Source organism: Lepus europaeus, chromosome X (assembly GCF_033115175.1).
Source record: "Lepus europaeus isolate LE1 chromosome X, mLepTim1.pri, whole genome shotgun sequence".
Taxonomy (NCBI): domain Eukaryota; kingdom Metazoa; phylum Chordata; class Mammalia; order Lagomorpha; family Leporidae; genus Lepus; species Lepus europaeus.
Genome location: NC_084850.1, coordinates 81,690,015 through 81,704,844, shown reverse-complemented (window position 1 = coordinate 81,704,844; position 14,830 = coordinate 81,690,015). Strand labels below are relative to the sequence as shown.

Genomic DNA, 14,830 nt, shown 5'->3' with positions numbered 1-14,830 from the left:
GCAGAGACAAAGAGAGACAGAGACAGAGAGAGAGAGGGATCTTTCTTCTGCTAGCTTACCCCCCAGACTCCCCCACAACTAGGGCTGGGACAGGTTTAAGCCAGGATCCAGGAACTCCATCCAAGTCACTCACCCAAGCACTTGGGCCATCACGAGTTGCCTTCCCAGGTACATGAGCAGAAAGCTGGGTCAGAACTGAGGAGCTGAGAATCCAGTTGGCACTCTGATATGGGATGCTGGCATCCCAAATGACAGTTTCACCCACTGCACTAAAACATCTGTCCTACTAAAATCGTTATTAGTTGTAATAGTTTTGGAGGAGATTTTAAGATATTTTCTAAGTATAAGATTATTTCATCTTCAAATATACTTTTTATTCTACCTCTTCAATCTGGGTGTCTTTTATTTCATTTTCTTGCCTAATTGCCTTGGCTGGAGCTTCCAGTACAATGGTGCATACAAGTGGTGAGGGAGACATCGTCTTCTTGCTCCTGACCTTAGAGGGTTGTTTTTTATTCATTCACCATTCAGCATGAAGGAGCTGTGGTTCTTATTGTAGATGTTCTTCACCATATTGAAGAAGTGAGCTTCTATTCCTAATGGGTTGAGTATATTTCTCCATGAAAGCTTGTTTGATTTTATCAGATGCTTTTCCACTTTTCTTGAGAGGATCCTGTGAGTTTTGTCCATTATTAATAACAGCATCATGTGATTGAATCTTATATCTAAAGCAATCTCACATTTTTAGCATATGTCCATTTGATCATGTACAGAATCCTTTATATGTGTTTCTGGATCTTGGTTGATAGTTTTAAAACATTTTTATTTGCTTTTATTTTCATTTATTTATTTATTTTAAGATTTAGGCCAGCGCTGCGGCCTAGTGGGTAAAGCCGCTGCTTGCAGTGCTGGCATCCTATATGGGCTCCAGTTTGAGTCCTGTCAGCTCCACTTCTGACCCAGCTCTCTGCTATGGCCTGGGAAAGCAGTAGAAGATGGCCGAAGTCCTTGGGCCCCTGTACCCACGTGGGAGACCCAGAGGAAGCTCCTGGCTCCTGGCTTCGGATTGGCCCAGCTCTAGCCATTGTGGCCAATTGGGGAGTAAATCAGTGGATTTACAGCTTCAACATTTTGATTTTTAAGAATAATTTCTATGCCTTTGTTGATATTTTCTTTTTATTGAGATACTGTCATCATACCATCCTTTAATTCATTATGGAAGGTTCCATTAGTTCTTTGTAGCTGCTCTGAAATCTTTGTCTCTTACAGTTGATATCTAGGCCTTCCTACTGACAGTTTCTGTTTTCTGCTTTTCTTTCCTGTGTTTTTGCCCCCCAAAGCCAGAATATTTATACTAAGAAAATGAAGTTAAAATGCACAAGATACATCGTTCACACACAGTTATTGCAGTTGGCAGCCTGGAGAAAGTGGGACCCAAGGTGAAGTTATCTAAGGGAACAAATAAAACTGCATTGGCCCAGAATGGGGTGGGAATGAGCTGAAGAGCAGCAGGTCTGCAGCTGTTCTCCAACAAGTCTTTTTGCTGATCATCACAACCCATTGCTTGGGACAGTTCCCAGCACCCTATCTCAGAATTGAGTTATGAGGAAACAAGATGTAGAAAACCCTGCCTTACTCCTGAGAGATTCCCTCTGGCAGAATGTTAGTGGCTTGTGGTTTGGGTCCAGTAATCTTATCCCACAACTGATCTTTTCACCCTGGTGAGGGAAGAATTATTATTCCATATACTTCCTTGAAAGAAAAACAACTTCCCAGTCCAGGGTATTTTCTAAAGCTGGAGATTTTGAATGTGGGGCCTCAGATAAAGCATGTAGGTTTTAGGGTGATGTCCTCCCTAAAGCCCTTATTTGCATTTGGATACGCCGTGGTTGGAATTCCTTTGCCTCACTCCTTCCTCCCTACAAGGGGGCAAAAGAGGTGATGTTGTGAACCCCAGCCTGAGATACATGGCAGTGCCAGCTCCCACCAACCCACCCTGTCCCCACTTTCTCCATTCTGTGGCTGATGCTTGCTTCTTGAAACTCCCCAATAGCAAAAGAACAGCCCCCACCCACTGTGGCTCATTCTGGACCTCAGGGAGCAGGGTGGGGCTGTGGATCTCTTCTTCATCTTCCCGGAAGTGGGCTGTTTTTCCCCAGGAGCTGGTGGCATGCTGGGTCTTTGGGGCCCAAGGCCACCATATGGCTGATGCTCTGTCAGAGGTAGCACTTCTTGGGCTGGGGTGGCAGTTTGTATTCCTTGGCATGCTGGTCTAGACCACCACAGTTGCAACATCTGTCTCCCTTAGATCTGTGTCTCTGCAGGTTTGGCCCCTTTGGCGGTCTTTCACTCCCAGTACAGAACTCCACACCAGGCCTGGTGACACGGAAGCATTCCAGGCTCTTGGCGGACTTCTTGAAGGTGAACTCCAGCACTTTACCCTCCTTCAGACTCTGGAAGCTGTCCATATGTGGCTTATTCTGGTCCACAAAGACGTCCATGAAAGGTGTGGGGGTCGAACGTGACCCAAGAGCGGGAGGTCATTGACAGGAAGCGAAGTCCAACCTTGAGACCTGGTTAAACCACTTACAAATACTGGCTGGTATAGCAGCCGCAGCTTGTTCGCCGCTCAGGCCGCTTACTCTGGCACCTGCTCGGCCACCTTTTCTGCCGCCTTGGTGCATCCACGTGCAAACTGTTGGCTGGACACGGGGCCCATGATCTTCTGCAGAACCTGTGGCCTCTGGCCCCAGTCAGGTGGTTGCTTGCCCCAGAGAAGTCCTCCTGTGTTTTTTACATTTCTCATTTTTTTAAGTACTGAGCATTCATATATATTTATATTTATAATATTATATATTATCTAGATAGATAATAATACATTTAGATCATACATTGTAGCAACTCTAGTTACTGACCCAGCCTTATCCAGTTTGTTGTTTTTGTTGTTTATTTTCTTAGTGATATGGATAAACTATTTTTTATGTTTCCTTATTTTTGGATAACTTCATTTAGTGAGGTCTGTTCCTCCTCTCCCCCTGCCATGTACAGACTTTAATGCGTGTGATCACCCTTAAGAAGACAGGTTTTTGTGGGGCTCTCTTTGTCTCTTTACCTGATCTTTCCGTTAAGCTGTCTCTATGGGTAGCACTTAGAGCTGTTAGGCACCACTAATTGCTGGCTAATTGCTCCACTTTTATCAACAATGCCCTGTGGTATAAATTGCTCAGTGTGATTCGGTTAGGTTTGGGCCCCTTGGCAGAGATAGTTTTTGTTGCCAGCTTTTGAGTTTTGTTTTGACTTCAGGAGGGCTTTTCTTTGCTCATTTTTCTGGCTCCATGGTAAACTGTCCATTAGATCAGCTTGTCCTCCTGGAGCAACTCGCTGCTTTTTGATTGCTTGCCCCCCAAATCTCCACTGTTTTGAGAGCCCACCTTGGCTTGAACTTCTTCTCTCTGTGTTCCAAAGGGGGAATTCCAATGGGGAGAGCGTCAGAAACGTCTGTTATTCCAGCTCATCCCTCCCCCTGGGCAACAGCAGAGCTGAGTGTGGGACTGATGGTCTGTTTCTCTGAGAGCCACACCTGCTTTACAAGCAGAGTGTCTTGCCTGTGGAATGTAGCGATTATCCTTCGAGATAGGGTGAGCATGATCCAGGCCCAGTATTTTTGGCTGCCATGCCTGGGTTAGAGCTTTCATCCTATGAATTACAGATGGCTGGGTAAGGGAGTCCCAAATCCCTCCAAGCACGCTTGTTTGAAACAGAGCTGCTGTAACATGGAGCCAAGGAGAATGCACAAGGCCAATGGCTTGCTCCTTCTAGGGAGAAGCCCCATCTTTTTTGCTGTACTTGCTCAGAGTGGGGCTTCTATTGTTGAGCTTGAGACTCTGGCTGCCTTTACTAAGATTTAGTAGACTTTCTTGAATAAATGTCACTGTATTTGCTCTATGCCCTTGAGACAGTTTCCAAAGACTTTAAATAGCTGTTTTAAAAAACAATTTTTACCAGTTATGGTTTATCTCTGGGGAAAAGGTCTATGGAGCATTTTATGCCTCTCTTCTAGAAATGATCTCTCTGTTCAACATTTGACAAAATGTCACACTATTTTCCAGAGTGGCTGTACCATTTTACATTCTTGTCATCAATGTAGGAGAGCCAAGTTTCTCTGCAGCTTCACCAGCATTTTTTATAGAAAGCTTTTAATAAACATAAATTTCATAAGTACAACTTTTGGATTATAGCGGTTCTTTCCCCCATACCCACCCTCCCACACCCAGACCATCCCACCTCCTACTCCCTCTCCTATCCCATTCTTCATTAAGATTCATTTTTAATTATTTTTATATACAGAAGATCAACTCTATACCAAGTAAAGATTTCAACAGTTTGCACCCACATGGACACACAAAATATAAAGTACTTTTTGAAGACTAATTTTACTGTTAATTCTCATAGTACAACACATTAAGGACAGAGATCCTACATGGGGAGTAAGTGCACAGTGACTCCTGTTGTTGATTTAACATTTGACACTCTTATTTATGACGTCAGTGATCACCCGAGGCTCTTGTCATGAGCTGCCAAGGCTATGGAAGCCTCTTGAGTCCACAAACTCTAACATTATTTAGAGAAGGCCATAATCAAGTGGAAGTTCTCTCTTCTCTTCAGAGAAAGTTACCTCCTTCTTTGATGGCCCCTTCTTTTCACCAGGATCTCACTCACAAAGATCTTTCATGTAGGTCATTTTTTGCCACAGTATCTTGGCTTTCCATGCCTGAAATGCTCTCATGGGCTTTTTAGCCAGATACGAATGCCTTATTTTTTTTTTTTTTAAGCTGTTGGTTTATTTGTTGGCAGTACTCTATTTGGACATCAGATCTTTTTTTTCTTGTTCTTTTCCTCTTTTAAAGATTTATTTATTTATTTGAAAGTCAGAGTTACACAGGAGAGGAGAGGCAGAGAGAGAGAGAGAGAGAGAGAGAGAGAGGTCTTCCATCTGTTGGTTCACTCCCCAGTTGGCCGCAACAGCCAGAGCTGTGCCGATCTGAAGCCAGGAGCCAGGAGCTTCTTCCGAGTCTCCCACATGGGTGCAGAGGCCCAAGGACTTGGGCCATCTTCTACTGCTTTCCCAGGCCATAGCAGAGAGCTGGATTGAAAGTGGAGAAGCTAGGTCTCGAACCGGCGCCCATATGGGATGCCGGCACTTCAGGCCACGGTGTTAACCTGATACACCACAGTGCCAGACCCCTGAATGCCTTAAGGGCTGATTCTGAGACCAGAGTGCTGTTTAGGGCATTTGTCATTCTATGAGTCTGCTGTGTGGCCCACCAGCATTTTTTTTAAAGGATTTTTTATTTATTTGAAAGGCAGAGTGACAAAGAGAGAAGGACAGACAGAGAGAAAGAAATCTCCCATCCACAGGTTCACTCCCCAAATGGCCACAACATCCAAGGCTGGGCCAGGCCCAAGCCTGGAGCCAGGAGTTTCATCTGGATCTCCCAAGTGGATGGCAGGGGCCCAAGGACTTGGCCCATCTTCAGTTGTCTTCTCAGTCACATTGGCAGGCAGCTGCATCAGAAACAGGGCAGCCAGGATTCAAACCAAACTATAACATGAGATGCCAGCATCACAAGCAGTGGTTTAACTCGCTATGCCATGATACCGGCCCATAAGTCTTTTGTTAGATGTGTGAATTGCAAATATTTTGTCTCGATAAGAGAGAGAGAGAGAGAGAGAGAGAGAGAGAGAGAGAGAGAGAGAGAGAACTCTTCTACTTGTTCACTCCTCAATACAAATAATGGCTGGGGCTGTGCTGGTGCCAATGCTGGAGCACCAGCACAATCCAGGTCTCCAATGTGGGTGGCAGGAACCCAATTACTTGAACCATCATCACTGCCTTCCAGGGTGTGCATTAGCAGGAAGCTGGAGTCAGGAGCCAGAGCCAAGAATTGAATGCAGGCATTCCAATGTGGGATATGGACATCTTAACCAGCATTTTAATTTCTAAGTCAAATGCTGGCCCTTCTCAATTGACTTTTGACAAGGGTACAAAGACAAGTGAATGAATAACTGCTATTCTTTTCAATCAGACTGGATGAACTGGATATCTGCATGGAAAAAAATAAGCTATGACCTTTACCTCACACCATACACACATAACACTGATACATGCAGCAGTGCATGAGTAAGGGAGTGAACTGGAGATAGATTTTCAGAATGGTGGAGTGGGGAACTCAGAAAATCCTCTATCCTTCCAATTAATTTCTTTCTATTGCTGTATGGCATTCTACTAAATGTCTATACCACAGGTTATTTCATGACATGTAAATAACATGTCAATAAAGTTATTTTAAAAAGGCATGTATAAGGGCCGGCACTGTGGTGTAGTGGGCTAAGCCTTTGTCTGCAGCTCCGGCATCCCATATAGGCGCTGGTTTGAAACCTGGTTATTCCACTTCTGATCCAGCTCTCTGGTATGGCCTGGGAAAGCAGTGGAAGATGGCCCAAGTCCTTGGGCCCCTGCACCCACATGGGGGACCTGGAAGAAACTCCTGGCTTCAGATTGGCCCAGCTCTGGCAGTTGCAGTCATTTGGGGAGTGAACCAGCAGATGGAAGGTTTCTCTATCTCTATCTATGCCTTTCAAATAAATAAATAAATCTTAAAAAAGGGGCATGTATAGGAGCTGGTGCTGGCATCCCATATGGGCACGGGTTCAAGTCCTGGCTGGTCCTTTTCTGATCCAGCTCTCTTCTATGGCTTGGGAAAGCAGTGGAAGATGGTCCAAGTCCTTGGGCCCCTGCACCCCTGTGGGAGACCCGGAAGAAGCTCCTAGCTCCTGGCTTCGGATCCATCCAGCTCCAGCCATTGCGGCCATCTGGGGAGTGAACCAATGGATGGAAGACTTCTCTCTCTCTCTCTCTCTCTCTCTCTCTCTGCCTCTGCCTCTCTGTAACTCTGCCTTTCAAATAAGTCAATAAATATTAACAAAAAGGCATGTATACTGATACATACAATATGGATGAATTGTAAGAACTGTATGCTGAAAGAAGGAAGATATAAAATAGTATGTACAATACAATTTCACTTACTGAAAGTTCTGGAAAGACAAGGCTAACTGATAGTGACAGAAAATAGATTAGTGGCTTCTTGAGGCTGGGGGCTTGGGGATAGAAAGATATTGACTGCCAAATGAGGCAGTTACATGGGTATATTAACTTTTCAATGCTCTTTCAACCACAGATATAAAATAAAGTTTAAAAGTTGGTTACAGGGGTGGACATTTAAGCTGCTGCTTAAACCACTTTTGGACACCCATACCTCATACTGAAGTGCTAGTTCAAGTCCCAGCTCTTCCCCTTCTGATCTAGCCCCCTTCTAGTGCATCCTTGGAGGCAGCAGATGATGACTTAAGTGCTTGGACCCTTCCCATCCCCATGGGTGACCTGGATGGAGTTCTGGGCTCTTGAGTCGGCCTGGCCCAGCCCTGGCTGTTGTGGGCATTTGAGGAGTGGAATAGCAGGTGGAAGATCTCTCTCTCTCTCTCTCTCTCTCTCTCTCTCTCCCTGTCTCTCTCTCTCTCAAGTAGATGAAAATAAATAAATGTAAAATAGATGAAAAAATAAATGAACATTTAAAAAGTTACTTACAAAAAAGCAGGCAGAATATTCCATTACCCAAGCACCCACGAAAACCAGAGAGCTGATCTTTCTTTTTAATGATGAGAAGCAGAATTGCTTCATCTCCACTTGGTGAAACACCAAAGCTCAGTTGAAGAATTATGAGACCATCCAAACTCTGTATTGTAGTCTCAGATATTCTTTACCCACAGTAACAGGACTTCCAAATTCAGATTGGGCATTTTATATTCTGGTATCAGCTGCAGGGGCAGCCTACTCCCATGTTCATAAGAACAGATAATAACAAACTCAACTTTTTACTCCTTTTTTTCCCTTTTTTATTTGAATTTTTAAAGATTTATTTATCTGAAAGAAAGAGAGAAGGAGAAAGAGAGATCATTTACCTGCTGTTTCGCTTCCCAAGTGGCTGAAATGACTGGAGCTGGGCCGATCCGAAGGCAGGAGCCAGGAGCTTCTTCTGGGTCTCTTACGTGGGTGCAGGGGCCCAAGCGCTTGGGCCGTCCTCCACTGCCTTCCCAGGTGTACTAGCAGGGAGCTGGATTGGAACTGCATTCATAAGGGATGCTGGTGTTGCAGTCGGTGACTTAACCCGCTATGAAACAGCGCTGGCTCCCAACTTTTTACTCCTAATGTCAAAGGTCTTTTTTGAATATTACTCATTCTCACTCTGTGTTAGGAATATGTTATGCATATTTTACACCCTGACATTATCAGAGTCCCTTACATATCTGTGATCTTTCAGCAACCTATAAGGGACCACATTTTGCTTTCAGAACATGCAGGATGATTGAAAACATCTCTTTGCTAACCTGACCAGCTGTAGATAGAGCAACCAGATTTTAGTGACACTACAATAGAATCTAATAACTCACTGTTTCTTAGTGTTTATCCTTTGAGATTGTTTTAGAAGGAATAAAAGCCAATTTAGGGACATGTTGGTCCAAAAATGTGAATTAAATCTACTTTATATGTAAAGCATATTAAATAAAATGTATAATATGTGCTTTATATGTCACATATAAACATACTTTCTATGCAGTTTTTCAGTTGTTAGAACAGGCATCATTTCTCATCACAGCATTTCAATGTTGGGGCCAGCGTTGTGGCAGAACAGGTTAAGCTGCTGCTTGCTATGCAGGCATTCCATATGAGTATCTATCTGTGTCCTGGCTGCTCCACTTCTGATCCAGTTCCCTGTTAATGGGCTGGGAAAGCAGCAGAAGATGGCCCAAGCTTGGGCCCCTGCCACCCACATGGGAGACCTGGATGAAGATTTGGGCTCTTGGATTTGGCCTGATCCAGCCCTGGCTGTTGCAGCTTTTTGGGGAGTGAACCAGCAGATGAAATATCTTTCTCTGTGTTTTTCTTTCTCTCTGTAACTCTGCCTTTCAAGGAAATAAATTAATTTTTGGCAACAACAACAACAACAAAAAAAGAATTTCAATATTGATTGTTGTCCTTGAGGGCTATGAGTTTGATTTCTAAGACAAGAAAGGAATTACAGGAAATGTGAATTCACTGTCTGTCTCTGTACATCTGTCTCTCTTAGCTCAATCTTTCAAATTTATGAATTTTTAAATTTTGTTCTGATAATCAAAGAAATAAGTACACATTATGGAAGACTTGGCAAATCCAGAAAAATATATATAAAGAACCTAATTACCTATCATCTCTCTACCAACAGGCCCCAAGAAACAATGGTGACAATGACAAAGAAAGGTAACAGTATTTCCAGTTATTGAAAAATTGACTCTTTGTCCCTCCATTCCTCATTGATTTATCAGCCTGGTAATTAGAAGATAACTTCATTTCAACCATGATTTCATTTATGTGAGTGCTTTCAGAGCATAAGAGATACTAACTGGTCATAAAATGAATGAACTAGAGATGAGAAAGGTTCTATAGCAAGTTTTAACTAAAGACCACAAAATGATTTGCTAGTGATGGTGGTTGTAGAGACTACATTTCATTTCATTGATCAGATCCTGATGCATGCAGCCAATTTGTAAGCCCTATTCCATAAAGTTTGTCTATTAGGAATAGGGCATTATTTAAATATTTTGAAATGTATTTTAGGTATTTGAAAGGAGAAGGAAAGAGAGGGGGAAGAAAAAGAGGGAGGGAGAGAGAGAGAGGAGAGAGGGAGAGATGGAGAGGGGGAGAGGGAGGGAGAGAAGAAGGGAGGGAGAAAGGGAGGGGGGAGAGGGAGGGAGAGAGGGAAGGAGAGGGGAGGGAGGGGGAGAGAGAGAGAGAGAGAGAGAGAGAGAGAGAGAGAGAAAGAGAGAAAGGATCTTCCATCTGTTGGTCTACTCTCCAAATGGCTGCATCAGCCAGGGCTGGGCCAAGCTGAAATCAGGAGCCAGGAGCTTCAACCAGGTCTCCCACATGGGTTCCAGAGGCCCAAGCACTTGAGCCATCCTCTGTTGCATTCTCAGGCACATTAGCAGGCAGCTGGATCAGAAGTTGGAGCAGCTTGGGTATGAACTTGTGCGCATATGGGATGCCGATGTTACAAGGGGTGGCTTAATCTGTTGCACCACAATGCCGGTCCCCAAAATGGGTTTTAAGATGAGAAGCTTTAGACTCATATAGCTGGGGTGGACAGGCTGGCATTCTGTCTTCTTATAGAACATAGATATTTGTTCTGGTAGCCCCTCCAATCCCTTAGTCCCTCCTAGGGGCTCTCTCTCCCCCTCAGTTATCCACCTCATATATTTAAAATATCTTCTAAAAAAAGAGGGGGGGGTGGCTGGCGTTGTGGCACAGCAGATTAACACCCTGGCCTGAGGGGCCGGCATCCCATATGGGCGCCAGTTCGAGACCCGGCTTCTCCACTTCCGATCCAGCTCTCTGCTATGGCCTGGGAAAGCAGTAGAAGATGGCCCAAGTCCTTGGGCCCCTGGCCCCGTGTGGGAGACTTGGAAGAAGCTCCTGGCTCCTGGCTTCGGATCTGCACAGCTCTGGCCATTGCGGCCAACTGGGGAGTGAACCATTGGATGGAGGACTTTCTCTCTCTCTCTCTCTCTCTCTCTCTCTCTCTCTCTCTCTTTCTCTCTCTGTAGCTCTAACTTGCAAATAAATAAATAAATCCTTAAAAAAATCTTCTTTTTCACATCCCTTTGTCTCTTGTATTCCTAGTAATGTATTCTACTTCCTTCTGTGAGTAGGCACTCTACATTTATGATAGGCAGTTCTGTGAGTCAAATTCATGGCCTAGTGGTCCTCAAAGTTTCAATCTTTGGCTCATTTTTATACATCTGTGCACCCAGTAAGATCCCAAGGGATTAGTTCTGTGCCTCAGGGACTGCTGCTGTTACTGTCTGCTGTCGATTCCTTAGACCCACAAAACCTGCCTTTGAGGGGAGGCTTATACCTTATCCTCACACAACTGATGCAATAAGTAAAGCACCCTCCAAAAATCCCTCTAATGGGACCAGTGTTTTGGTGTACTAGGTTAGACCTCCACCTACAATGCCAGAATCCCATATTGGAGCTCTGGTTTGAGTCCAGGCTCCTGTGCTTCCAATCTGGCTCCCTGCTTACATTCTTGGGAAAAGCAGTGGAGGAGGGTTCCTGCCACCAACACAAGAGACCAGGATGGAGTTCCAGGCTTCTAGCTTTAGCCTAGTCCAGACTCAGCCATTGTGGCAATTTGAAGAATGAACTAGAAGATGAAATATCTATCTATGTATCTATCTATCATCTATCTTTCTCTCTGTCATTCTTTCAAATAAATAAAGTTATTGAAAAATTCCTTTAACTGAAGCTGCTGTTGTTGATACTTCCAAAGGCTGTGATAACAGTGAGCACTAATATGTCCTCAGTCATGTCATCGTTCCCCAAACTTTGTCTTCATTCAGGTCTTAAACTCTCTAGGTTTTGTCTAACCTGTAGTAAAACATATGGTTCCCCCCACCCAGTAGGAGTGTCATATACCTCTAGTTCCATTTCCTTCTGTTTTATCCTTATTTATTTATTTTCTTAAACATATTTATTTGTTTGTTTGAAAGGCAGAGTTACAGAGAGAGAAAGGGAGAGACAGAGAGAGACTTTCCAGCTACTGGTTCACTCCCCAAATAGCTGCAATGGCCAGGATTGGGCTGGGCTGAGGCCAGGAGCCAGGAGCTTCCTCTGGGTCTTCTATGTGGGCACAGGGTCCCATGCACTTGGGCCATCTTCCACTACTTTCCCAGGCACATTAGCAGGGAGCTGGATGGAAAATGAAGTAGCTGGGACTCTAACCAGCACCCATATGGGACGCTGGTGCTGCAGGCAGCAGCCCAACCCACCATGCCACAACACTAATCCTCTCCATATTTTTTTTTAAATTTTTATTTCATAAATATAAATTTTCAAAATACAACTTTTGGATTATAGTGGCTTTCCCCCCCCATAACCTCCCTCCCAGCCGCAACCATCCCATCTCCCACTCCCTCTCCCATCCCATTCTCCATTTAGATTCATTTTCAATTATCTTTATATACAGAAGCTCTACTTAGTCTTTACTAAGTAAAGATTTCAACAGTTTGCACCCACACAGACACGCAAAGTATAGAGTACTGATTTAGTAGTAGTTTTACCGTTAATTCACATAGTACAACACAGTAAGGACAGAGATCCTACATGGGGAGTAAGTACACAGGGACTCCTGTTGTTGATTTAACAATTGACACTCTTATTTATGACATCAGTAATCACCCGAGGCTCTTGTCATGAGCTGCAAAGGCTATGGAAGCCTCTTGAGTTCACCAACTCTGATCTTATTTCGCCATGGCCATAGTCGAAGTGGAAGTTCTCTCCTCCCTTCAGAGAAAGGTACCTCCTTTTTTGATGGCCCGTTCTTTCCACTGGGATCTCACTCAAAGAGATCTTTCACTTAGGTCATTTTTTTTTTTTTTGCCATAGTGTCTTGGCTTTCCATGCCTGAGAAACTCTCATGGGCTTTTTTTTCCTTTAACTTTTATTTAATGAATATAAATTTCCAAAGTACAGCTTATGGATTACAATGGCTTCCCCCCCATAACTTCCCTCCCACCCGCAACCCTCCCCTTTCCCACTCCCTCTCCCCTTCCATTCACATCAAGATTCATTTTCTTTCTTTTTTTTTTTTTTGACAGGCAGAGTGGACAGTGAGAGAGAGACAGAGAGAAAGGTCTTCCTTTTGCCGTTGGTTCACCCTCCAATGGCCGCCGCGGTAGGCGTGCTGCGGCTGGTGCACCACGCTGATCCGTAGCCAGGAGCCAGGTGCTTCTCCTGGTCTCCCATGGGGTGCAGGGCCCAACCACTTGGGCCATCCTCCACTGCACTCCCTGGCCACAGCAGAGAGCTGGCCTGGAAGAGGGGCAACCGGGACAGGATCGGTGCCCCGACCGGGACTAGAACCCGGTGTGCCGGCGCCGCAAGGCGGAGGATTAGCCTAGTGAGCCACGGTGCCGGCAAGATTCATTTTCAATTCTCTTTATATACAGAAGATCAGTTTAGTATATATTAAGTAAAGATTTCAACAGTTTGCCCTCACATAGCAACACGAAGTGAAAAATACTGTTGGAGTACTAGTTATAGCATTAAATCACAATCTCATGGGCTTTTTAACCGGATCTGAATGCCTTAAGGGCTGATTCTGAGGACAGAGTGCTGTTTAGGACATCTGCCATTCTATGAGTCTACTGTGTATCCCGCTTCCATATTTATTTTTTAATATCCCATGTCTTTGCTACTTGTGCAGGGTTAACACCAATTACTGGTCACAGTGTCTTTTGTCCTTTCTCTTTGTTTTGTGGTATTGATATTTGTTTTCCTAACACACTCCTTCAGATTTTGCCTAATGGGATCCCTCCCATAGTGAGAGTTATAAAGAAAGAAGTTTGAGGACAGCAGAAAACATCCACTAGTCAAATAACGCCTCCTTACTCACATTCATATTCCAAAGTAGGGTAATTTCTTCCTGGGGGGAATCTGCGCCATTGCATTATTTAACCCAGACCAGACATACATATATTAAAAATCCTGCTTCTGCGAGTTTCATCTTCTCTCCTCTTCCCTTCAAACTGTAAGTGCCATTGGTACCTTTCCTCCTGGTCCAGGCCATTCTGCTTCCCAAATGACAATCACTGTGTCACCTGAAACTCACTAAACGATATCTGACGGATCCTAGGCTGCTTGTTGCAGTTTTCCGCTGTCTCGATTTTTCTGTTTTGTAAGTAAGTCATCAAGAGAAGGATTGTAATCTGCTATTACTGTCACTTTGTAATTTTCAGAGGGCATCCTACTAGTTTTCCAAGTCTGGGTTCCCTTGTGGGAAGGGGTGGGGTAATGAGAGGTCATTGGAGTTTACTCTTATATTTATTTTCCCTTTTCTTTTCCATTAAGTCTGAGTCTGAGTTACCTCCTTAGATCTAACAACAGAAAATACATTGTCCTCTTTCCTAGTCTCTTATCAAAACATCACGCTGTATGCCATGTATACATAACTGCTTTTAGGCATGGGGGTATCTTTGGTGATACATTCCTCTTTTCCCTTTCATGTAGGCTGAGTTTGGCCTCTACAATCTTAAGTCTTCCCTACCTTCATTTCCTGATAATCCCTTGGTTTGCCTTCTGACATTTCTAAAGCTAAAAACGGTCTCCTGGGCTGTGGTTCTCTGTTCATTTAAAACACACTGCAGTTGCTCTGCCTGCTGCCAAGGTCCTTAAGCTGTTGCTGTGCCAACCAGTTTCTCAAGGCCAAGGCATTACTGCCACAGTCTTTTTATAGTGCATTATTTTCTTCTGATGTTTTCCTTTGGATCTCTGGTAATTTATTTCATTGAATTTTTTTCTGCCACTTCAATCCCAGAAGCAGCCATATTTCCCTTGTATTCAAGGGAACTCACATTCCTTGATCTGTGATCCAATAATGCCCATCACCCTTTGGGTCTTTTAAAATCAACACCAAGATATGGGTTTACTAAGGAATAACCAATTCAAGATCTTGTGGTAGGAAAAGAACGTCATGGAAGAAAGGCGTGCAAGCCACTCACGTCTCTAGATGTACTACATTACGTTTGCCTCTTTGACAATGAATGCACCTCACAATAAGTTAAAGAACATCATAATATGGAAACTAGTGCAACCTACTAACACTCAAGTCTCAACCAATCCTTACCTACTAAGATTCCATCTGCAGTCATGACAGAGCAACATAATGGAAAAAGC

At 44.0% G+C, this 14,830-nt stretch overlaps 1 pseudogene; it reads right to left on the bottom strand.

Annotated features, from left to right (window-relative positions):
- LOC133752706 (protein lin-28 homolog A-like) overlaps positions 1–2,719 on the bottom strand; it is a 35,052-nt pseudogene extending 32,333 nt beyond the window's left edge.
- Between the last annotated feature and the right edge of the window lie 12,111 nt (positions 2,720–14,830).